The following is a 21,452-nucleotide window of genomic DNA, read 5'->3' as shown; positions in this document are numbered from 1 at the left end:
CCATTGTGGAGATACCACATTTTGCTTATCCACTCATCCATCGACGGACACGTGAAGTGGTTGCTTTCTACCTTTTGGCTATGGTGAATAATGCTATTATGGACATGGGTGTACAGATACTGTTTAAGCCCTCACTTTCACTAACGCAATATTTTATAGCAATTAAATCTCATGCAAGAAAGTCCATGATGAATAAACTTCCCAAATGTTAAGGAAAGACAAGATTGGGACCAGCACTGTGCTGAGCCACATGAGACTCTGAGGCCAAAGAGAGGGGGTACATTTCTTACCTGGCACAAGCTGCTCCTTTAAATCGTGCACTGCAGGTGAGCGCCTCGCTTCCTCATGGGGAGTCCTAGCCCTGATGAGGGTGACTGGGGCCTGGCTGAGCATACTGGGCCCCGGGGAGCCTCCTCTCCCCCTGTTACCCTGGGCTGATTTAGGAACTGGAGTGATAGAGGAGCCTCTAGGTTGGAAAGCTCGAGCTGGAGCTGGGGCTTCCTCTTCCCTTGGACAGATTCATCTTAATTAGCCCCCTCAGATAACAGTTCTTTTGGAGGCCAAGGTAGCTGACTTATGAAGACACTGTCTTCCTCCCCTTGGAGTTGTTTTGCCAAGTGACAAACCAGGAGACACATGTCCCCACTAAGGGTTGGCCCACAGAGCTGGGTTTGAAGCCTTTCTAATGAGATAGGAGATGATGCTCTTGATCTGTGACCTGTTGGCCCAGCCAGGTGGGCACCTATTGCTGTGTGCAGGAGCCCGAGTTTGGGTGCAGCACATGCGAGCCTGGGTGCAGTGGCACACCACCAGGAGCAAGAGAGGTTCCTGAGACCCAGCCCCTCAAAGATGAGAACCAATGAAATCCCCAAATGACAGTGGCTTCCCTCAGTCATTCAGGGAACATTTAGTGGAGCACCTGCTGTGTGCCAGCCAGTTAGTAGGTGGGAATGAGATGGGTCAGTTGTGGCCCTCACTCTAAGGAACTTATAACTAAAAAGAAGTGTTCATAAGAGTTGAGGACTACCAAGGACTACCAAGGACTCTGTGTAGGAGAGTGGGCAAACGAAGGGGAGCGAGAAGCCATCTCAGCTCTCCCAGCTCTCCTCCTTGGTTGCTGAGTGTACGTGTGCTGCTCACGCAGAGCGCAGGCATAGATAAGGAAGGGAGGGGGTGCCCTGGAGGAGGCCGCGCCTCTCTGAAGCCAGCACTTGCCTGCTATCCTTAGACTGACCAGCAGATGGCAGGCGTGCTACGGGAAAGTCAAGAATCGCTGGGGGCGGAGGGGGAAAGGAACAGAGACAGACAGACAGATACAAAAGCACTGGGCTTTTATAACAAAATACCATTGACTGGCTGTCTTCAACAACATATTTCTTTCTCACAATTCTGGAAGGGAGGAAGTCCAAGGTCAAGGTGCCAGCAAGGTAGGCTTCATTCTGGGTGTCTTCTCTTGGCTTGTAGGTGGCTGCTTTCTCACCATGTGCTCACATGACCTTTCCTCAGAGCATGTAGGTGAGGGGGAGGAGGAGAGGGGAGAGACATACAGACAGATCTTATCTTCCTGTAAAGCCACCAGTCCTCCTGGATTAGGGCCCCATCTTTATGACCTTGTTTAACCTTAATTACTTCCTAAAGACCCTCTCTCCAGAAATCAAATGCAGTTACATTGGAGGTTAGGGCTTCAAAATATGAATTTTAGGGGGAAACATTTCAGCCCAGTGGGGAGAGAGAGAGAGAGAGAGAGGAGAAAAGGGGGAGAGAGAGGGAAGGAGGAAGAGAGAGACAGACAGAGAGGCAAGGGGTGGGGTGGGGTGAGGGGAGAAGGAAAGAGCCTGTAGCACTGGGTGGGGATTCCTGGTTCTGAGCCAGATTTGCCATTCACCTTATTGGACCTTGAGAAAGCCACTCTTCCCTTTGGACTGCCACATCTTCACCTCCAAAGGGGGTACTGGTATACCCCACACCCCCATACACACTGAAGCAGCAACAAATTCACAGAAAGGGGCCTGTCAAGAGCTTCCCCCCACCCCCTACCCCATTTCCTCACTCAGCAACCCTATTAGATGGGCATTACCATTACTTTCATCTTTCAAATGAAGAGACCAAGGGTCAGGGAAGTTAAGTGGCTTGGCTGAGGTCATTGCTGAGACTCAAACCCGTCTTCTGACCCCATGGTTTAATCAGTCAAGTGAGCGACCTGAGAGGGGTAGAAGATACAGTACAGATATGAAGGAAACTTGGGAACTCCTTGGCATAGCTGAGCTTGACAAATGGGGGCCTTTTCTGGAGCCTCCACAAAATCCCTGAGAATGGGCAAGTTTGGTGGAGGGCCCTTGCAGGGAACACAGGCCTCCCAGGGAATGGACTGGAAACTGGCCCAGAGACAGGAGAAACACTCCCTGGACAGGTGGTAACCAAAGAAAGGTGTCCAAGAGGTAGCTTCTGTCCCTCTGTCCTGTCTTGGTTTACTCACAGTGAAGTCCATCCAGCTCTTGGCTTCTGCTGTGTGGTATGTGCAGGGCCATATGCAGAGAGGGGAGAATCTACTCCTTTTCTCTCAGAGACACACGAGGGACGCCTAAATCTAATAAGTTAATCTAGACTCCCAGAAACAAGATTAAATTTTCAAATAAAAGCAGGCTCTGACAGCTAAGGCATAAATCTTTTATTTAAAATAGAGACTAAACCCATTGAAATGCAATCAGCGATGACAGATGCAGATAGAAACAAGCTCTGATAGAAGAGACGCAGCATAGATTTGTTCGCTTTTGGTGACATACCATAAAGGGTGACCTGAAGGACAGTCTGCCAGCGTCAGCAGATAGTGAGGCCTTTGCATCCATCCCCATGTGGTTTGTTGGCCCAAGGTGGTGCCAGGGTAGTTTCTGAGGCAGGTGGGAGGGAGCCAGCCTCGGAGGTTGTGGTCCTATTGCCAACACCCATCTCCCTGCTCAGAGGGCAGGGAAGAGGGTCAGCAGTGTTCGGACATGTTTGGAGCACCAGCAAAGCAGCTTGAGGAGGAGAGAATGGGGAGCTGTCAAGAGCAGGTGGGAGAAGGTTGAGGCAAGAGGATAAGGCAGGTAAGGACAATAGGAGAATCTCCTGGGGCTGCCAGAACAAGGGGTGAAGCTCTGCAGACCCCAAACCAAGACAGTCTTCTGCTTCAACTGCTATGGAGGAGCATTTCTGAGTGCCAGACACTGTGCATTTAGTTCACAATCTTATTTAATCCTCACATCAAACCCTTTTACAGTAACTGGCTGACACTCAAAGGGGTCAAGTCCATGCCTTAATTACATAGCCAGTTAGTGGCAGAGCCACGAGTCTGCCCCAAGGCATGCTGACCCCGGTCCCTTGCTCTTTCTACCTGACATGCCACAGCTCACAGACACCCAGGGATGCCCTGGAGCCTCACAAACATACAGACACCTCATTTGTTCTAATTCAAGCAAAGAACAGGGAATTATTTCTCTTAAATACTGCCCCTTTTGAAGCTTTTTCATGCTTGTAAACACAACGTTGCCACCACAAACATACATCCCTTGAGGACAAGGGGGTTCCCAAATTGTTGTCTCATGAATCTGTGTTCAGGAAAATGTTGAACAGGATGCTGAAAACAAAGCAAACCCCCATACAAGACGGTGCTTGTGTTAAATAGCTTTGGGAAACTCCACCTACCTACCACAACTCCTCCTGGAGAGTCACTCCACATGTTAGAATATTAAAGAACATTATGACAAGTCCTGAAGAAAAGAAGTTTGTTTAACCCAACATTTCCCCAACTTATTTGAACATGGAAATGTTTTTGTTTCTTCTACTGGACATGAGATCACATCAACTCATCTTCCAATGAGCCAATCTCAGGAAACATTGATCTAAGAGTATCATTTCAGTTTGGCACATAGCTTCCTGCTTCTCCAGAAGGAGTATTACAGAACATGAAATTTCACCACTAAATACTTGAAACAGGTGCCCAAAGAAGCCACAATCAACATTTGTGGTTCTTAGTGTTTTTTAGGTGAAGTGTCCTTAGGCAATTTGATGAAAGTTGTGGATTTCTTTTCCTTGGTGAAGAGGAGAAGCACTCACATGTATTGTGTACACACACAGAATGTTGAATTCAGATTTAAGGATTCATAGGTCATTTTTTGCTCATGGGCCTCAAGTCACTAACCTTTAAGTCATTATCAGCTTAAGTCCTTGATGTTATTGGAAGCCAAGCACTAGGCCTTGGCTGGGGATGAGGGTGCAAGCGTGCTGGGGGTAGAGCCACTGAGAGGGTCTGGGTGAAAAGGCCAAGTAGACTCCTGGCCTGCTGACAAAGAAAGCCCTGAGAGTCACTTCAGCTTCATGTGTTCAATGCAAGGGGCGCTCCACTGGGGTTTGGGATGGGGTGGGAGGCATCAGGCAGCTTGGTGAGCAGAGACCCCTTTGCATGTCTGAAAGAATGTTCCTTCCCAGTCCTGTGGGGAGTTTCAAGCTCAGAGCTCCTACCTCTCTTGGAGCCTCCCATAGCCTAGTATATGAGAATCCTGTTGTTGATGCTTGCCTAACATCCCTTCCCTGTCCCCCTTCTCCTGGGAATAGCACCTTAGTTGTCCTTGAGGAGTCACCTCTAATGCACATTGGTATATATTCATGGTATGGATTCGACCTCACCCCTAGATTCAGGATGGTCTTGTGACCCAGACATAGATAATCAGAGGGTACCATCTTTTTGGTCACAGTGATTGGTTCAGGGATAGGTATAGGAACCAAGCCAGGACAATAACTGCCAAATGGACAAATTATGGGGCTTTTACAGAGAAAGAGTGGTTCTCATGGGGCTGTTCATAAAAGAGTATGCCTGGAGCTGCTGGTGGCCACCTTGACCCATGAGGGAGATGGCCTTAAAATGGATCCTCTATTGAGGAGATCAGGTGAGAGATGGAGAGTGGGGGTGACCCAATGAGACTTTTTGTGTCTATATCTAACTATGCCCCAAAGTAGTTCTACCCCTGGCACAGTTACATGAACCAGTACATTTCCTTTGGTGCTTAAGACCATGTGAATTGAATTTCTGTCACTTGCAACTGAAAGGATCTTAATTTCCCTGTGTTAAAAACACATTACTAGGTCCACTGAATTAGAATTTCCAGGAATATGGAGGTGATAGGTAGGTAGGTAGGTAGGTAGGTAAGTAGGTAGGTAGATAGATCTTTCTGGGTAATCTAATGGTCTAACAGCTCTAGCTTGTGATAAGCTTACTCAATTTTGCACCATGGAAGGATGGAAGATGCTCAGCTGGGGAATTCTAGATTACCAACATATGCATCCAGTGAAAGCCCAGTAGTCAAGATATTTTACATGGTTGGTCCTTAGTTTATTCCCACTCTCAAGCTCTCAAATGGGGCTAAGAATCATGTAATTGTGACTTCTCAGCTTTGTACAGGAGCAAGAGACTGATCTGTGTTCATCAAAACATTTCCTTATCTTCTTGTCCCCACAGGGAGACTATACTTCCTGGACCCTTTCTGGTAGGTGTGGCCATGAGCTGGGTTCTAACCAATAGAATGTGAGCAGAAGGGATATATTCCACTTCCAGACTTGGCTTATAAAAAATGTTCTTAGATATTCTTCATGATTTTTACTCTTCTAGCTTGATGCAGGTAAACATGAGGACCTTCAAAGCCATTTTGGATGTTGGAAGTGGGAAGAGCCACAAGGAGGAAGGACTCTGGGTACCAGAATCACTCTTGGAGATGAGCTTCATGACAATTAGGAGTCCCTGCTTGGGAGTACTACATAAGTGAGAAATAAATATCTGTTGTGTTAAACCACTGGAATTTTGGGGTTTATTTGTTACAGTTTTTTTTTTACCAGTGAATTTTTATGAACTTCCAGATAACTTTCCCATCTATTCATTCATCTTTTCTTTACAAAAACTCTGGGTGGCAGTCTGGGAATGGCATTTTACAGATGAAAATGCTTGTCCTAGCTTAACTAGTTGGTGGGAGGATAGAAATCCGTTCTAAAAAGAGCAGTTTGATATTATTGTGAAGAGATTATGATGGTGAGCCCTTCCTTGGCCCTGATCCCCTTCCTATTAGTTCAGACATTTCTGTAGTTAGAGCTCTCCCCCAGGATTCAGCACCCATACTCCACCCACGCGGCCCCTATTTCTTCCGCAGTGAAGACTCTAGGGACTTTGCCTCTGTCCGTGGTGCTGAACCCAGTGGCGTTTACAGAGTGGACTCAAATATTAGAACTAGATTTTACTTCTAAACATATGCTCCCTTGGAAAGTATTTTAACCTCTCCAGTGGTAATTTTATTATATGTAAAATGGGAAAATTATACTTGCCTTGTGAGATTGTTGTGGAGGTTAAATAATGTGGAGAAACTATTGGTGTAATAAGTGTGAGGTGTTTTTTTACACCCCCTCTCCCCCACTTTTAACAGATATTGAACCTTCTCCTTTCCCTCCTTACCAAGAGTAGCAGGTAAATTGATGACAATTTTATACTTATTTGTAAAGTTGACTTCAAGGGCCAATTGTTTGCTGAGGTTTGAGTGAATTAAAAGAATAAAGCAAACAGATTCTAGAGACATTAACTCTAATTACTAAAGCTGCTATTGGCTATATGGGGTTACAGAATACTCTAACAGTTTAAGGCAAATTGAAGCTTGAGTAAAAATATGAGTTTTTTTCACCCCCTGGTTTCTTCATTTGTAAGATGATTGGTAGGGGGGTGGTGGCCTGGTTGTTTCCAACCCTGTAAAACAAGAGTAACTTTTAGTCTTCTCAACACTCATTGATCCCTATTTTTGTAATGATTTTGTCAACTAAACACACTGCACTTATTAAGGAATAACAAATTCATTCCCCAAATTTTATTAATAAAAGACATTTAGAAGTGATTGTGCAATAAAAACAGTATTAAGCTTCCCAGTTTAATGAGGTGGCTGATGCTTTAGTTAGTCTGTGTGGCCTCATTATCAGCTAATGTGTGGATTCCCTTAGGTTTTCTGAATTTTTGCCAAGAATTCACAGAACCCAGTGCTACTTCTGTGAACATCAGAGCAGGAGTCATTGTTTTCAATGGACTCTTGGATCCTTGCAGCTCTCACCTGATACTGTTGAGCTCTGATGTACCAAGAGGGGTGGAGCAGAGTGGGAACAGAAGAGAAAGGAGATGAGGTTGTTGTGGGCCAGCAACATTTACCTTGGGGACTGGAATCATAGAGACATCCCCTGGTGTTTGGTTTAATCCACACCCAAAAGACAATTAATAATCCCCTTCACTCCCTCCACAGTGAATACAGTGAGAAGCATTCTGAATATGTCTCTCTCTCTCTCTCTCTCTCTCTGTCTCTCTCTCTCTGTGTGTGTGTGTGTGTGTGTGTGTGTGTGTGTGTGAGAGAGAGAGAGAGAGAGAGAGAGACAGAGACAGAGAGAGAGACAGAGAGAGAGAAAAGGAAGGTTGGTTTATTAACAAAAAACATGCCTGCCAAGGGAAATAGTCACTTGGCCTCTTTTCTGTCAACACCCTCTCTCCCTGTTGCACATGATATAGGAAACGAATTTGAAACCAGACAAATGGTTGGTGGGCACAAAACTAGAGTTAAGGAGTTCATTGGATAGTTTTAATGACATGGTCTTCAAATTCTGGTTGCTGTTGGGATATAACTTCCTAGAGGTTTTATTCAGGCCCTTTCAGGAATGATGATCCCACTCTGTCCTAGATAATGCTGGAAGCAATCACTAACACTTTACCTTTGGGCTCTGCCACTGACTTGTGTCTGTTAGCAAGAGGCCCACCTGAGATACTCAAGCTTCTGCACCTCTCACCTGCTTCAGAGTTTAGTAACAGCCAAGAGCCTGTTCTTTTAGTATGGTGGAAACCTTGGGGTGGCCCTGTAGCACTGGCACAGGGGAGAACAAGTACCTTCCTCATGCTGATGGACTCCTTTTGGAATATTTTATTGGTTGGTTTCAGCCCCAATAGTGCCATACTTAAGTTAGAATGACAACCAGCCTGGATTTGAACTGGTGTCATTATGAGTCCAGAGCCCATTCTCTGCAGTCAGTGCAGCCCTATACTGCTTCTCTAAGGTGCCTTGACTTTAAACTCTAGAGGCATAGTGCCTCCTAGCCCACTCTATACAGGAAGCTAAGCCAGAGGGTCCAGGGAGCTGGGGCAGGAGCAACCATCCCCCCAGGATAGGCTGACCCTGACCCCAGCTCTGCAGGCCTCAGCACAGGGGAGGACTTACTCTCCTCCCTAAGTCTCAGCATTCAGCCTCTCCCTTGGTTTATGAGCTGAGTAGGTGAAGGGCATGTTCGACCTTTTCAGTTACTTCTCTCTGCTCATCATTGTAACTGCTACAGAGAAATAAACTTCTTTCATGTTTTTCCCACTGCCAAAAAACACAGCAGTTATGGCTGACGGCTAGATGTGTAGTTTGCTATAAGTCTGGGAACTCGGTCTTCCTGCAACCTGATGGTTGTCACAGCCCTGACCTACCCTGGGCCCAGGGTTGAGGTTTCCCTAGGAGGGTAGAAGCTGATGGGGCCACATGGGGTCCATGACAGCCATTTAACTTTAACTCCTACTCTCGTCCTCCACCCTCAGCCCACTCCCTACCCCTGGTCTTCCTGGTCAACTCCCAGCACACACATCTCTCACACCTCTGTGGGCCCACTTCCACCCCCTCAAGCCTCTCTGCTCAGGATAAACTGCTCTTGCCTTGGTGCTGCTCTTCACCTGGTATGTTCTGTTGTTCCTTTCCTTACTTTCAGTCTGTGGCTCTGTGTATTTGAAGGCTTTCTTCTTTTTAGAAAAATAAGGTGCCAGGTTTGGAATCTTGAGAAATCATAGAACCCTCCTCATCTTTCTGCACTGCTGAGTACATTTCTTGTTTCTACCCAAATGATCTGCTAAGGCTAGAATGCTAATTTATCTGAGTGGGAGTATGTCAACATCACCCAGAAATAAAAGTGCCAGCACTCAGAATAAAACCCCAACTCCTCATGATCTGGCCATGCTTGCCCTGCCCTCACCTCCTATCTCTTTCCATTACTAAGCTCTGGCCACACAAGCCTTGATTCTGGTCCTCAGGTGGGCCAAGCTCCCTTCTGCTTAGGGCCTTTGCACCCCAATCCCTTCTGCCTCAAGCACATTTCCCTGCATTTCTGCAGCTGGCTCCTTCCCATCATGTGGGTCTCAGTTCAGCCTCCTCTGACCTCTCCATCTTGTTCCACACTCCCCAGTACCTCTCTATTGGAATATATTTCCCTGATGTATTTTCCTCATTGCACTTATCAATTTCAGAAATCATTGTTTTTTTAATTAAAACTTTTTTTAATTTTAAGTTTTCATTAAAAAAATTTTTTTTAACGCTGATTTATTTTTGAGGCAGACAGAGCATGAACAGGGGAGGGTCAGAGAGAGGGAGACATAGAATCCGAAACAGGCTCCAGGCTCCAAGCTGTCAGCACAGAGCCTGATGCAGGGCTTGAACTCATGGACTGTGAGATCATGACCTGAGCCGAAGTCGGCCACTCAACCGACTGAGCCACCCAGGCGCCCCTAAGTTTTCATTTTAATTCCAGTTAGTTAACACACAGTTTTATGTTAGTTTCAGGTGTACAACATAGTGATTCAACACCTTCATACATCACACTGTGCTCATCACAGTGCACACAGTGCATCACAAGTGCACTCCTTAATCCCCATTACCTATTTAACCCTTCCCCTCACCTACCTCCCCTCTGGTAACCATCAGTTTGTTCTCTATAGTTAAGAGTTTGTTTATTGTCTTCTCTCTCCCTCTCTCTTTTATTTTTCCCCTTTGCTGGTTTGTTTTGTTTCATAAATTCCACATATGAGTGAAATCATATGGTATTTGTCTTTCTCTGGCTGACTTATTTTGCTTATTATACTCTCTAGCTCCATCCATATTGTTGCAAATGGCAAAATTTCATTCTTTTTATGGCTGAATAATATTCTGGTGTGTGTGTGTATTCCAGTATGTGTACACACACATGCGTGCGCGCGTGTGTGTGCGCGCGCGCACACACACACACACCCACACACACAGTCAATGGACACTGGACTGCTTTCATATCTTGGCTATTGTAAATAATGCTGCTATAAACATGTATCCTTTTGAATTAGTGTTCTTGTATTCTTTGGCTAAATATCCAGTAGTATGATTACTAAATCCTAAGGTAGTTCTATTTTTAACTTTTTGAGGAACCTCTGTACTGTTTCCAAACTGCACCAGTTTGCATTTCCACCAGCAGTGCAAGAACGTTCCTTTTTCCCCACAACCTTGCCAACACCTGTTGTTTCTGGTGTTGTTGGTTTTAGCCAGGTGTGAAGTGATATCTCCTTATAGTTCTAATTTGTATTTACCTGATGACAAGTGATGGTGAGCATCTTTTCATATGTCTGTTATCCATCTGTATGTCTTTTTTGGAGAAATGTCTGTTCATGTCTTCTGGACTATTTGTTTTTTGAAAGTTGGGTTTTATGTTCTTTATATATTTTGAATATTAAACTTTTACCAGATACATCATTTGCAAATATCTTCTCCCATTCTGTAGGTTGCCTTTTAATTTTGTTGATTGTTTCCTCCACTGTGCAGAAGTTTTTATTTTGGGGTAGTCTCAAGTTTATTTTTGCTGTTGTTTCCCTTGCCTCAGGAGACATATCTAGAAAAAAGTTGCTATGGTCAATGACAAAGAAGTTACTGCCTGTGTTCTCTTCTAGGATTATTATGGTTTCAGGTCTCACATTTAGGTTTTTAATAGATTTTGAACTTATTTATATGTATGGTGACCGATTTCTGTACAATGGTTTTGTATCCCGCAACTTTCCTGCATTTGTTTATCAGTTCTAGCAGTTTTTTTGGTGGAATCTTTTGGGTTTTCTATATATAGTATCATGCCATCTGCAAATAGTAAAAGTTTTACTTCTTCCCTACTGATTTGGATTCCTTTTATTTCTTTTTCTTGTTTGATTGCTGTGGCTAGGACTTCTAGTAGTGTGTTGAATAAAAGTGGTGAAAGTGGGCATCCTTGTCTTTTTCCTGGCCTTAGGAAAAAGGATGATGGTAGCTGTGGGTTTTTCATATATGACCTTTATTATGTTGAGGTATGTACCCTTTAAACCTACTTTGTTGAGTTTTGTTTTTTGTTTTTTGTTTTTTTTTTTTTTAAATCATGAATGGATGTTGTGCTTTGTCAAATGCTACTCCTCCACCTATTGAAATGATTATATGGTTCTTAACCTTTCTCTTAATGATGTGATGTATCACTTTGATTGATTTGCAAGTATTGAACCACCCTTGCAAGCCAGGAATAAATCTCACTTGATTGTGGTGAATGATTTTTTTAAATCTTGTTGAATTTTAAGTCTTGTTGAATTTTGTTTGCTAGCATTTTGTTGAGAATTTTTGCATCTATGTTCATCAGGGATATTGGCCTGTAGTTCTCTTTTTTAGTGATGTCTTTATCTGGTTTTGGTACCAGGGTAATACTGGCCTCATAGAATAAATTGGGAAGTTTCCCTTCCTTTGTGTGTGTGTGTGTGTGTGTGTGTGTGTGTGTGTGTGTGTGTAGTTTTAGAAGAATAAGCATTAACTCTTTTTTAAATGTTTGGTAGGATTTACCTGTGAAGCCATCTGGTCCTGGACTTATGTTTGTTGGGATTTTTTTGGATTACTGACTCAATTTCTTTGCTGGTTATTGGTCTGTTCAAGTTTCCTATTTCTTCCTGTTTCAGTTTTGGTAGTTATATGTTTCTAGGAATTTATCCATTTCTTCAAGGTTGCCCAATTTGTTGGCATATAGTTTTCCATAAGGTTCTCTTATGATTATTTGTATTTTTGTGGTGTTGGTTGTTATTTTTCCTCTCCCATTTGTGATTTTATTGAGTCCTTTCTTTTTTTCCCTAATAAGTCTGATTAAACTGATAAACCTCCGTTTATCAATTTTATTGATTTATTTTCAAGGAACCAGCTCCTGATTTCATCAATCTTTTTTTTTTTTTTTTTTAGTTTCTATAACATTTATTTCTGCTCTAATCTTTATTATTTCCATTCTTCTGGTAGTTTTAGGTTTTGTTTGTTGTACTTTTTCTCTCTCCTTTAGTTATTGTTCTTTTTCTATCTCCTTTAGTTGTAAGGTTAGGTTGTTTATTTGAGATTTTTCTTCCTTTTTGAAGCAGGCCTGAACTGCTATATATTTCCTGTTAGGACTGCTTTTGATGCAACCCAGAGGTTTTGGATTTCCATGTTTTCATTTTCATTTGTTTCTATGTACTTTTTTATTTTTTTCTTTTATTTCCTGGTTGGCTCATTCATTGTTTAGCATCATGTTATTTAACCTCGATGTATTTGTGGTCTTTCCAATTTTTTTCTCATGGTTGACTTCTAGTTTCATAGCATTGTGTTCAGAAAATACTCATTGTATGATTTCAATCTTCTTGAATTTCTTGAGGTTTGTTTTGTGTGGCAATCTGTCATATATTCTGGAGAACATTCCATGTACATTTGAAAAGAATATGTATTCTGCTGTTTTAGGATGGAATATTTCAAATGTATCCATTAAATCTGTGTGTTCCAGTGTGTCATTCAAAGCCATTTTTTCTTTGTTGATTTTCTGCTTATATTATTTGTCCGCTGATGTAAGTGGGGTATTAAAGTCCTCTACTATTATTGTATTATTATTGATTAGTTCCTACATGTTTGTTATTGACTGGTTTTATGTATTTGAGTGCTTCTATGTTGGGTGCATAAATATTTATAGTTGTTACATCTTCTTGTTGGATTGCTCCCTTTATGATTATATAGCATCCTTCTTTGTCTTTTATTACAACCTTTGTTTTAAAGTCTATTTTGTCCTACATAAGTATTACTACTCTGGCTTTCTTTTGACATCCATTTGCATGATAGATGTTTCTCTATCCCCTCACTTTCAATCTGCAGGTGTCTTTAGGTCTAAAATGAGTCTCTTGTATGCAGCATATATATGGGTCTTTTTAAAAAATCCATTCTTTCACTCTATGTCTTTTGGTTGGAGCATTCAGTCCATTTACATTCAAAATAATTACTGATAGATATGTATTTATTGTCATTTTATTACTTGTTTTGTGGTTGTTTCTGAAGATTTCCTCTGATCCTTTCTTGTCTTTCTCACTTTCTTGTTTTCCTGACAGAAATAATCTTTTTATTTTATTTATTTAATTTTTTTTAAATGTTTATTTTTGAGACAGAGCGACAGAGCATGAGCAGGGGGAGGGGCAGAGCGAGAGAGAGAGAGAGAGAGAGAGAGATGCAGAATTTGAAACAGATTCCAGGCTTTGAGTTGTCAGCACAGAGCTTGACACGGGGCTCAAACTCACAAACCGTGAGATCATGACCTGAGCTGAAGTCGGAAGCTTAACTGACTGAACCACGCAAGCACCCCAGAAATCATCTTTTTAAAATGTCACTTTATTTCTGTCTACACCATAGGACATAAGCTCCACATGAATTGAGGTCTTGTCCATTTTGATGGATGCTGTGTCCTTAATGCCCAAAAGAGTGCTGGGCCCACAAGAAGCATTTACTTCACATTTGTTGAATGAATAATGATGAGTGGTCACACACCAAGTACTCACCTGTGAATGTTTGTCCTTCCCGTTTGGGTAATCTCTACCCCAGCACCTAGTGTCTTGCCTTTAGCATGGAGTATGTGAGTGAATGAGATGAATCAAAGGGACCCTTGCCCTCTAGATTATCTGCCTTTTAAGGGAATAGACCAAATTGTGTGTTTCTCTGACTCCACAGCATCTTGAAGAATAACCACTCAAATCACCTGTTGAATTGAATAGATTCCTTTGAAAGTGTTGTGTTGACAACATGGGTAATTGAAGAAGAGGGTCTGTCTGGTCCTTCAAATGGGACTTGGTGGAAAAGCTAACACCTGGAGTTCTCACTCTCAGCTGTGCGTTCCGGATCACGTGAGTGCAAAGGCCATATCTCACACAGCAGACGTGTTGATGAAAGATGGGGAGAATCCACCTAAGATGCCAAGTGTCACAAGAGCAGCACAATATCCTTCTGACACTTGAAAATTGCAAAATTGAAAGGTTCCTTCTCACTTGTCAGCTGTATGGGTGTCCCTTGCACAGATGGATTCCAGGCCTTGGTCTCCCAGGCTAGATTTCCCACTGCATGAGAGCCGGCCAGCTGGTATCTTTGACATCCACTGCAGGCATAGCAACTCAAGTGTCCTAGGCACTCGGGTTTCAGGGGGCTTTATCAGGGACTCTTTCAGTGACCAGTGATTTTAAAAAGGGAATGTATTGCCTCAAGTACTGAAAAGATGTGGGCTACAAGTTGCTTCAGGCATGGGTGGATCCAGGGGCCTCTGTTTATCTCTGCTTAGTTTATCTCCATTTATCTCTGCCATGCTTCACGTGGGCTCTCCCGGGGAGCAGCTATTGAGAGAGCAAGGTGGTCGCTGGGCACCTCAGAATCATGCTTTTAATTGTCCTAACATTCTATTCACTCCATCCAATCACTCAGTTTTTTCTTTTTTAAATAAACCAGGCATATTCCTGTCTTGGGATATTTGTACTATTCCAAGTGCCTGGAAATCCCTACCTCCTCCCTTCCATAGTTGCATAGTTGCACTTCCCTACTTGCTGACCTCCTACAAGACTCTGCTTGAATCTACCTTCCCATGGAAGCTGAACTTGACCACATGATTTAGAAACAGAATCCGTCTCTCCAGCATTCCATTTCTTCTTCCTTTGCTCATGCACCTTAGCAATTACTGCCTTCTAATTTACTATTTATAGGACTTACTTATCTCTATTGCCCTATGGCCACTAGAATGTCTGTTTTATCCACCAATGTATCCCAGGAACCTACTATATTCCTGTCACATGGTAGTTGCTCAGTAACTATGAAGAATGAATGAATAAATGAATTAACGAATGAAGCAGAAGTTAATTCAATGTCCAGACATTGGAAATATAGCAGTGAGCAAAATAAACAACAACAACAAAAAACCCCCTCTGTCCCTTTGGATCTCACTTTCTGGTGTGGAAGGCAGACAGTAAGTGAGATTTTTAAGAAGTACTAAATATATGGAGTTTCAGGCGGTAATGAGTGCTGAACAGGCAAACACAGCAGATACCCACAGTCAAGATGAGCCCCAGTGCCTGTCATATGCTGAGAACCTAACAAGGATGGAGATGATTCTTGCTTCTTCTGCTGTTTTAATTTTACTCTTTTTGAAACTGAGAGAAGACAAGTGCACTGCTAATGACAGCAATAAAGCTCCTTCCAGACTTATTTACAGGTTGTGTTTGCTTTTATTTTCTTTCCCTTCTTGATTCAGGAGCAGGCATGGGCAGCCCCCTGCCAGTCCATGTTCCCCTGACGCTTCCCACTCCCATGATATAAATGAGGAAATATGCAGACTGGCTAGGAGCTGGTGGTGTTTGGAGACCCCTCTTGGAGTCAGCTGCTGTGTGGAACAGAAGCACCCCCAACCAATAAATGGGTATTGACTTGCATTGGCATTAATGTCTTCTTGTATTGACACCAGTATTTTATCAAAACTTGCCTGGGGGGGAACATCCGTCTTCATAATGGCTTAAAATAGAAGATATTGCAGGGTGGGTGTTCTGTCTACACAGTATAGACCTCTGAATACAAATATAGATGTGTAATCAATATTTCATCATCAAGTCATGGCTAGCTATCAGTGTTTTGCAAAAGAACCTCAAGATGAATATTGAAGCACAATAATTTTGAAATGCATTTTTTTCCATTTTAATAAGAGCTGGGGGTTCCCATTGGCATGCTGTGTGGGGAGCAGAAAAAGACCCCTCTGTAGGAGGGATATGGGGGACAAATTTGCAGACCAGAAGGCTGCATAGGCTTTGCATAAGCAATTGTGGATGCACCCAGAGCCTGTTCATTCATGTACCCACATCCAGACCCTCTTTGACCCTATCACTTCTATGTACCCTTCTGCTAACTCCACTGTACTTTTCCTCCAGTGGTCAGCAGGTGCCACTCTTGTGCTCCTAGAGCCATTTTAACTGTAAGAGCTGAGAGCTGGGAGGAGGCTTGGGTGTTTATATTCCCCTGGGGTGGCCCTTAGGAGAAACTGAGGAGTGGGATTAGGAAAGGCCAGCCCCCTTGCCACAGGCAGGACAACTAAGGAGAAGTGGCTTACACTCCGGAGTTCCCTTGGGGATCAGGTGGAAGTTTCCCCAGGGGGCATCAGTTAAGCTTGCTCCTGTGCTTACTTTCCCTTTTCCTTGCCTCCTTTAGCTTCCTCTTATTGGTCCCCCTGGGAGCATTTCCATAACACAGTACATTCTCCTGAAGATATGTCTCCAGGTCTGCTTCAGGAGACTCTGACTTAAGACATACCATTCATTCCACATTTATTGAGCATTTACTAAGTACCAGGCACCAGAGTAGGAGCAAAGCCACAGGGTCTATGTCTCTGTCAATTTTGGTGCTTTAGGTGGACTATAAAAAAAGGGACATTAAATAGTAACTTATGATCTCACATGGATGGGAAGTCGGAGGACTCCAGAAATGGCTGATACAGTAGCTCACTGGTGTAACAGGGCCCAGGTTCATGCATCTCTGCTCAGCTCGTGTGGGGTTGGCCTCGCTGGGAGCAAGTGGCTGCAGCAGTTTCAGCCATCACATCCAGAAACGACAGCATCCAGAGGAAGAAGAGAAACCACCTCTTCCTGTGGCTTATTTTAAAGCAAAGACACTTTCCCTAGAAGTTCCTGCCTCCCTAGAGGAACTACCTTTGTGTCACGGGCCTGAAACAAGTCGTATACTCCTTCTTGAACCCATCACTGTCAAGGGGGTGGAATTGCCCTTGGGCCAATCAGGTCCACCCTCGGACCTGTGGCTCAGGGTGGTTTCTCCTGAGGCCCAGGGGATATTTGAGGGGGTGACCACTGAATGCAATTGGGGTGCTGTTAGGAATGAGGAAGGAGGGCTGATGTCGAGTGGGGAACTGCCCACTGCTCCCTTCATCACTCTGCCCTCCTCGCTTCTTTCCTGGCACTCTTCTGGCTACCACCTGACATTCTTTCATCCACTTATGTGATTTGGTCTGTTGCTTTTACCACACAGCAGCTCCCTGAGGACAGCAATCTGTCTCTTCTGCTCACCACTATGTCCCTATGAATAGTACAATGATACACACATAATTAAGCTCAATAAATACTTGAGAAATAGGCATATGGTAATAGGGAAGGAGATGAACAAATGGGTGAATGAACAGGTGCAGATTCACAAGACATGAAGAGGAGGCTAGGATGGAGTTACCATTCCCTTCCTGTGGGCAGTGTCCTGTGATGATGGCAGGGGCAAGGGGCCTCTCCTTGACAATAGAGCCCAAGGATGAAGCAGGAGGGGGTATCCTTCCTGAAGCAGCAGCTTTGGGTGAGAAAGACTGTGGTTCTGATAGTGACCACAGTGTGACTTCAGCTGTTGCCCTGTTATCTCTGGACATAAGGGGGAGACTCAATCATTGAATAGTTTGTTGAGCACTTATTATGTGGAGATGCTGGGGATGCACCCAGGAAAAGTGCAAGGTGTTAGGCAAGCATTTATGGGGATCTAGCGTGGGGCTCAGGGCCAGGGCCTCACACTGAGGTGTGAAGGATCAGTGGGTGTTAACAGGTACCTGGAGGTGGAAATGGTAGACAACGCATTGCAGCAGAGAACAAAGCAGGTTGAGGCCTGATGTGGGGTCCAGGCTTGTTTGAGGAAAACAAGTTTGGTGTACCCCTTGTGGGGTAGGGAGCATGGTGTGAGAGGTGGCAGTGAGGTTGGCAGGGGCCTATCAGGGAGGGTGGCACAGGCCATCGCATAGATGTGCACCCCGTTCTAAGGGCATCGGATGTCACTGAAGAGGTTCACCTGTCAAGTGCAAGAGGCGAGAACAGATGGCAGACGGCTAACCAGGACCAGGTGAGGGGCTATGCAGTTTCCCAGCAAGAGTGGAGGTGGCTGGGTCTTGTGCATGACAGTGGCAAAGGACAGAAAGGGGCTGATCCCGGAGGTGTTTGAGAGGCAGGTCTAGCAGCTGAGAGGCCAAAATCCTGCCCTGGCAAGGCTTCAAAAACACTTGTTCTCATCTGCTTATTGAGCAGCATATAGCAGCACCTGCCCACCAAGGGGGATGAAATCCAGGCGTTTTCAGAGGGAAGCTTTCTCCCACCCTGCATGGGTATATGAAGGCAAGAATCAAGCATAATGCAGTTAAGAAATACTATGTGATCAATCACACTAGCTTAAATTAAATGCAAGGTCCAAACATGTTGCCTAGCATTTTTCTACACCAAACAGAGGCCAGTGTGGATAACCTGCTTATCTAGAGTGTCACTCTTTGAAGCTGAAGAACAAGAGCCTTGTTATTTTTGGTGGTTAGGAAGATTGGAAGGGAAAACATAAGGGAAGTGTTTGAGGGGCATACGTTCTGGAAAAACTAACACTCTGGTCAAAATGTCACAGAAAGTGTATGGAACTTGGAGTTGGAAAGCCTGCCTTGGAATGCCAGTCATGCTACTTATTAGCTGTGTGACCTTGGGTGGGTCACTTGGCTTCTCTGGTTCTTCTTTTCCTCATGTATAAGGCAGAGATGATAATAATTGCTTCTGAAGGTGACTATGGTATAAAATGAGAGCATGTTGGTGAAAATGCTTTGTCAGCTGCAAAGTACTCAAATGTCAGGGATCATCGAGAAAGTATTTTTAAGCAAAGAATTAAAACAAATTGGGTGACATTATTGAATTAGGGTTAATTTTGGAGCGTTATGTAGGAGAATGTCTTTATCCTTACGAGATGCATGCTGAAGTGTTAAGGAGTGAAATGTCAAGATGTGTAAACATTTAAATGGTTCAGCAAAACCCAAAATCGTACAGGTTAGTGAATTAGCTATACATAGCTGACTCTTGAACAACTCAGAGGTTAGGGGTACCAACCCCCGGTGCAGTTGAAAATCCACGTATAACTTGTGATTCCCCCAAAACTTAACTACTAATAGCCTATTGTTGACTGGGAGCCTTACTGATAACATAAACAGTTGATTAACACATATTTTTTACATTATATGTATTTTATACTGTGTTCTTAAAATAAAATAAGCTAGAATAAAGAATATTATTAGGAAAACTATAAGGAAGAGAAAATACATTTACAGTACTGTATTGTATTTATAAAAGAAAAAAACCCCACATATAAGTAGACCCGTGGAGTTCAAATCCCTGTTACTCAAGGGCCAACTGTCTATTTATATATCTATATTGAGAGGCATAAAGAAAATGTGACAAAATATTAGCCACTGGGGAATCTAGCTGAAAGATATAACTATTTTATTAAGTTATTTTTAACTTTCCAGTAGATTTGGAAACTTTCAAAATAAAATGCAGAAAGAAAGTATCAATTCCAAGTGGACTGTAGATCTAAGTAGGGAAGGTAAAGCAATACTCCAGAAGGTAACAAAAGGCCATGTCTTCCTGATCTTGACCTTTAGTAGGGAAATGCAGACACTGCCAAACTGTGGTCTGGCAGAGACAGAGCAGAAGGAAGAAATACCCCAACTTCTCTCCTGCTCCCTTGCATCTCCTTCTGTGCCTTCCCTGGGCTGGAACCCCATCAAATGTTGAAGGGCAAAGGCTGGTTGTGAAATCTGTAGATATCAGCCTCCAAGGGCATGGAGTAAGGAGCAGGGCAGAAAAGGGCAGAGGATGAATCTGAAGGGGCAACTGGAGAATTACCAGTACCCCTCCTTTTGCAGGGACTGGCAGACAGAAGCCAAAGTGCCAGATATTAATTTTCCCCAACCTTCCTTAAAACTAAGTAATAGGAAAGTGATGCCTGGTCAATCCTTCACCTATAGACTCTGTGCCAGATCTGGAAAATATTTTCCTTTTTGACTGGAGAATGTTGCATGAGGAAAAACCAATCCCCCCTTTCTGAATTTGGATATTATTGTGTAAAAAAATAATGCTAGAAGCCATGCAGCCACCATGATGGATGGAAGGCCAAGAGGGTGGCAGAGAAGCCCTTTATAAATCTGCATCCAATTTCAACATGTGTGTGTTGGGGGGTACTTCTCACACCATCGAGTAGTCTTCCAATACCAGCTGGTGTCCTACAAGCATGCAAGTCAGTTCTCACACTATCTACCTGGAGATAGCATCTAGTCCCACAGGTCAGGGGCTCAGTCCCCTAAGACTGCCCCTCCCCCACCCCACCTTAGATGCCAAATGCACGCCCACGTTGTTACCTGTGCTTCTGACCAAGTGGCTATAGATTGGAGGTTCTGAGGATGCTCTCCATGGGTTCAATTTGTTAGAGCAGCTCACATAACTCAGAGGAACATTTTACCTGTTGGATTATTGGTTTATTATAAGAGAAGAGACCTGAACACCAGGCATTTATCTGAAAAAGATGTCTGTCCTGCTCCTTGAAGTTTCTGCAGGGCAAGAAACAGTCAGGAAGTCACAGAAGGAAGGGGACATTTCCCCTGGTGTGGATGTATTCAGCTTTTCCCACCAAAGTGTCTCCCTTGACGATGAGTCTTTGCCCTTTACCGATCCCCAGAGCTTGAGCTCTGTGAACTGTGCCACCCATGTTACCTCCCTGGTTACCCACTTTGGTCACTAATCTGGAACATTGGTGGTTCCCAATCCTGGATGCACACCGAATTTCCCTGGGAGCTTTTACAAAGTACACTAGACCTAGTACCCCAACCCCAGAAATCTGGGCAGGAATCAGGCATCAGTATTTTTCAAGCACCCTGGGTGACTCCAGTGTGTAGCCAGTGTTGAGACATGTTGCTTTCCTGGATGGAGCATGTTCTTAGGGGGCCACCTGCAAGGGGCCAGCCTTCTTGGTCACACTTCATTTCCGGAGAGGCTTCTGGGTCTTCATTGCTTCCCTCCTTTCACTCTCCCGGGTCACCCCTCTATTTTGTAAAATGCCACCTTTCCTTTATGTTTTTTAACTTTTTTGTCCTAATGTTTATTTTTGAAAGAGAGAGACAGAACACAAATGGGAGAGGGGTAGAAAGAGAGGGAGACACAGAATCCGAAGCAGGCTCCAGACTCTGAGCTGTCAGCACAGAGCCCGATGTGGGGCTGGAACTCACAAATTGCGAGACCATGACCTGAGCCGAAGTCGGATGTTTAACTGACTGAGCCACTCAGGCGCCCCTGTTTTTTAACTTTTAATTTAAATTTTAGATAGCATACAGTGCAATATTGGTTTCAGGAGTAGAATTCAGTGATTCATCACTTACATAGAACACCCAGTGCTGATCATAACAAGTGCCCTCCTTAATACCCATCACCCATGTAGCCCGTCCTCCCACTTCACTCCATCAACCTTCAATTTGTTCTCTATCGTTAAGAGTCTCTT

General features: G+C 43.7%; 2 long non-coding RNA genes across 2 annotated transcripts in view; both read left to right on the top strand.

Annotated features, from left to right (window-relative positions):
• Positions 1–15,559, top strand: part of LOC121045261 (uncharacterized) — a 29,533-nt gene extending 13,974 nt beyond the window's left edge. The window contains exon 2 of the long non-coding RNA XR_005797660.1: positions 15,382–15,559. This is a non-coding gene — a long non-coding RNA (uncharacterized LOC121045261). The remainder of the gene's footprint in view (positions 1–15,381) is intronic.
• On the top strand, positions 4,810–5,823 carry LOC121045263 (uncharacterized). Its single transcript, XR_005797662.1, has 2 exons — positions 4,810–4,922; positions 5,642–5,823. It is a non-coding gene; the product is annotated as an uncharacterized LOC121045263 (long non-coding RNA).
• Positions 15,560–21,452: the final 5,893 nt, after the last annotated feature.

This window comes from Herpailurus yagouaroundi, unplaced genomic scaffold (genome assembly GCF_014898765.1).
Source record: "Herpailurus yagouaroundi ecotype Mexico unplaced genomic scaffold, PumYag 190, whole genome shotgun sequence".
In the NCBI taxonomy this organism is placed as follows: Eukaryota; Metazoa; Chordata; class Mammalia; order Carnivora; family Felidae; genus Herpailurus; species Herpailurus yagouaroundi.
The sequence above is the reverse complement of the archived record's forward strand: the minus strand, read 5'-3'. Positions and strand labels throughout refer to the sequence as shown.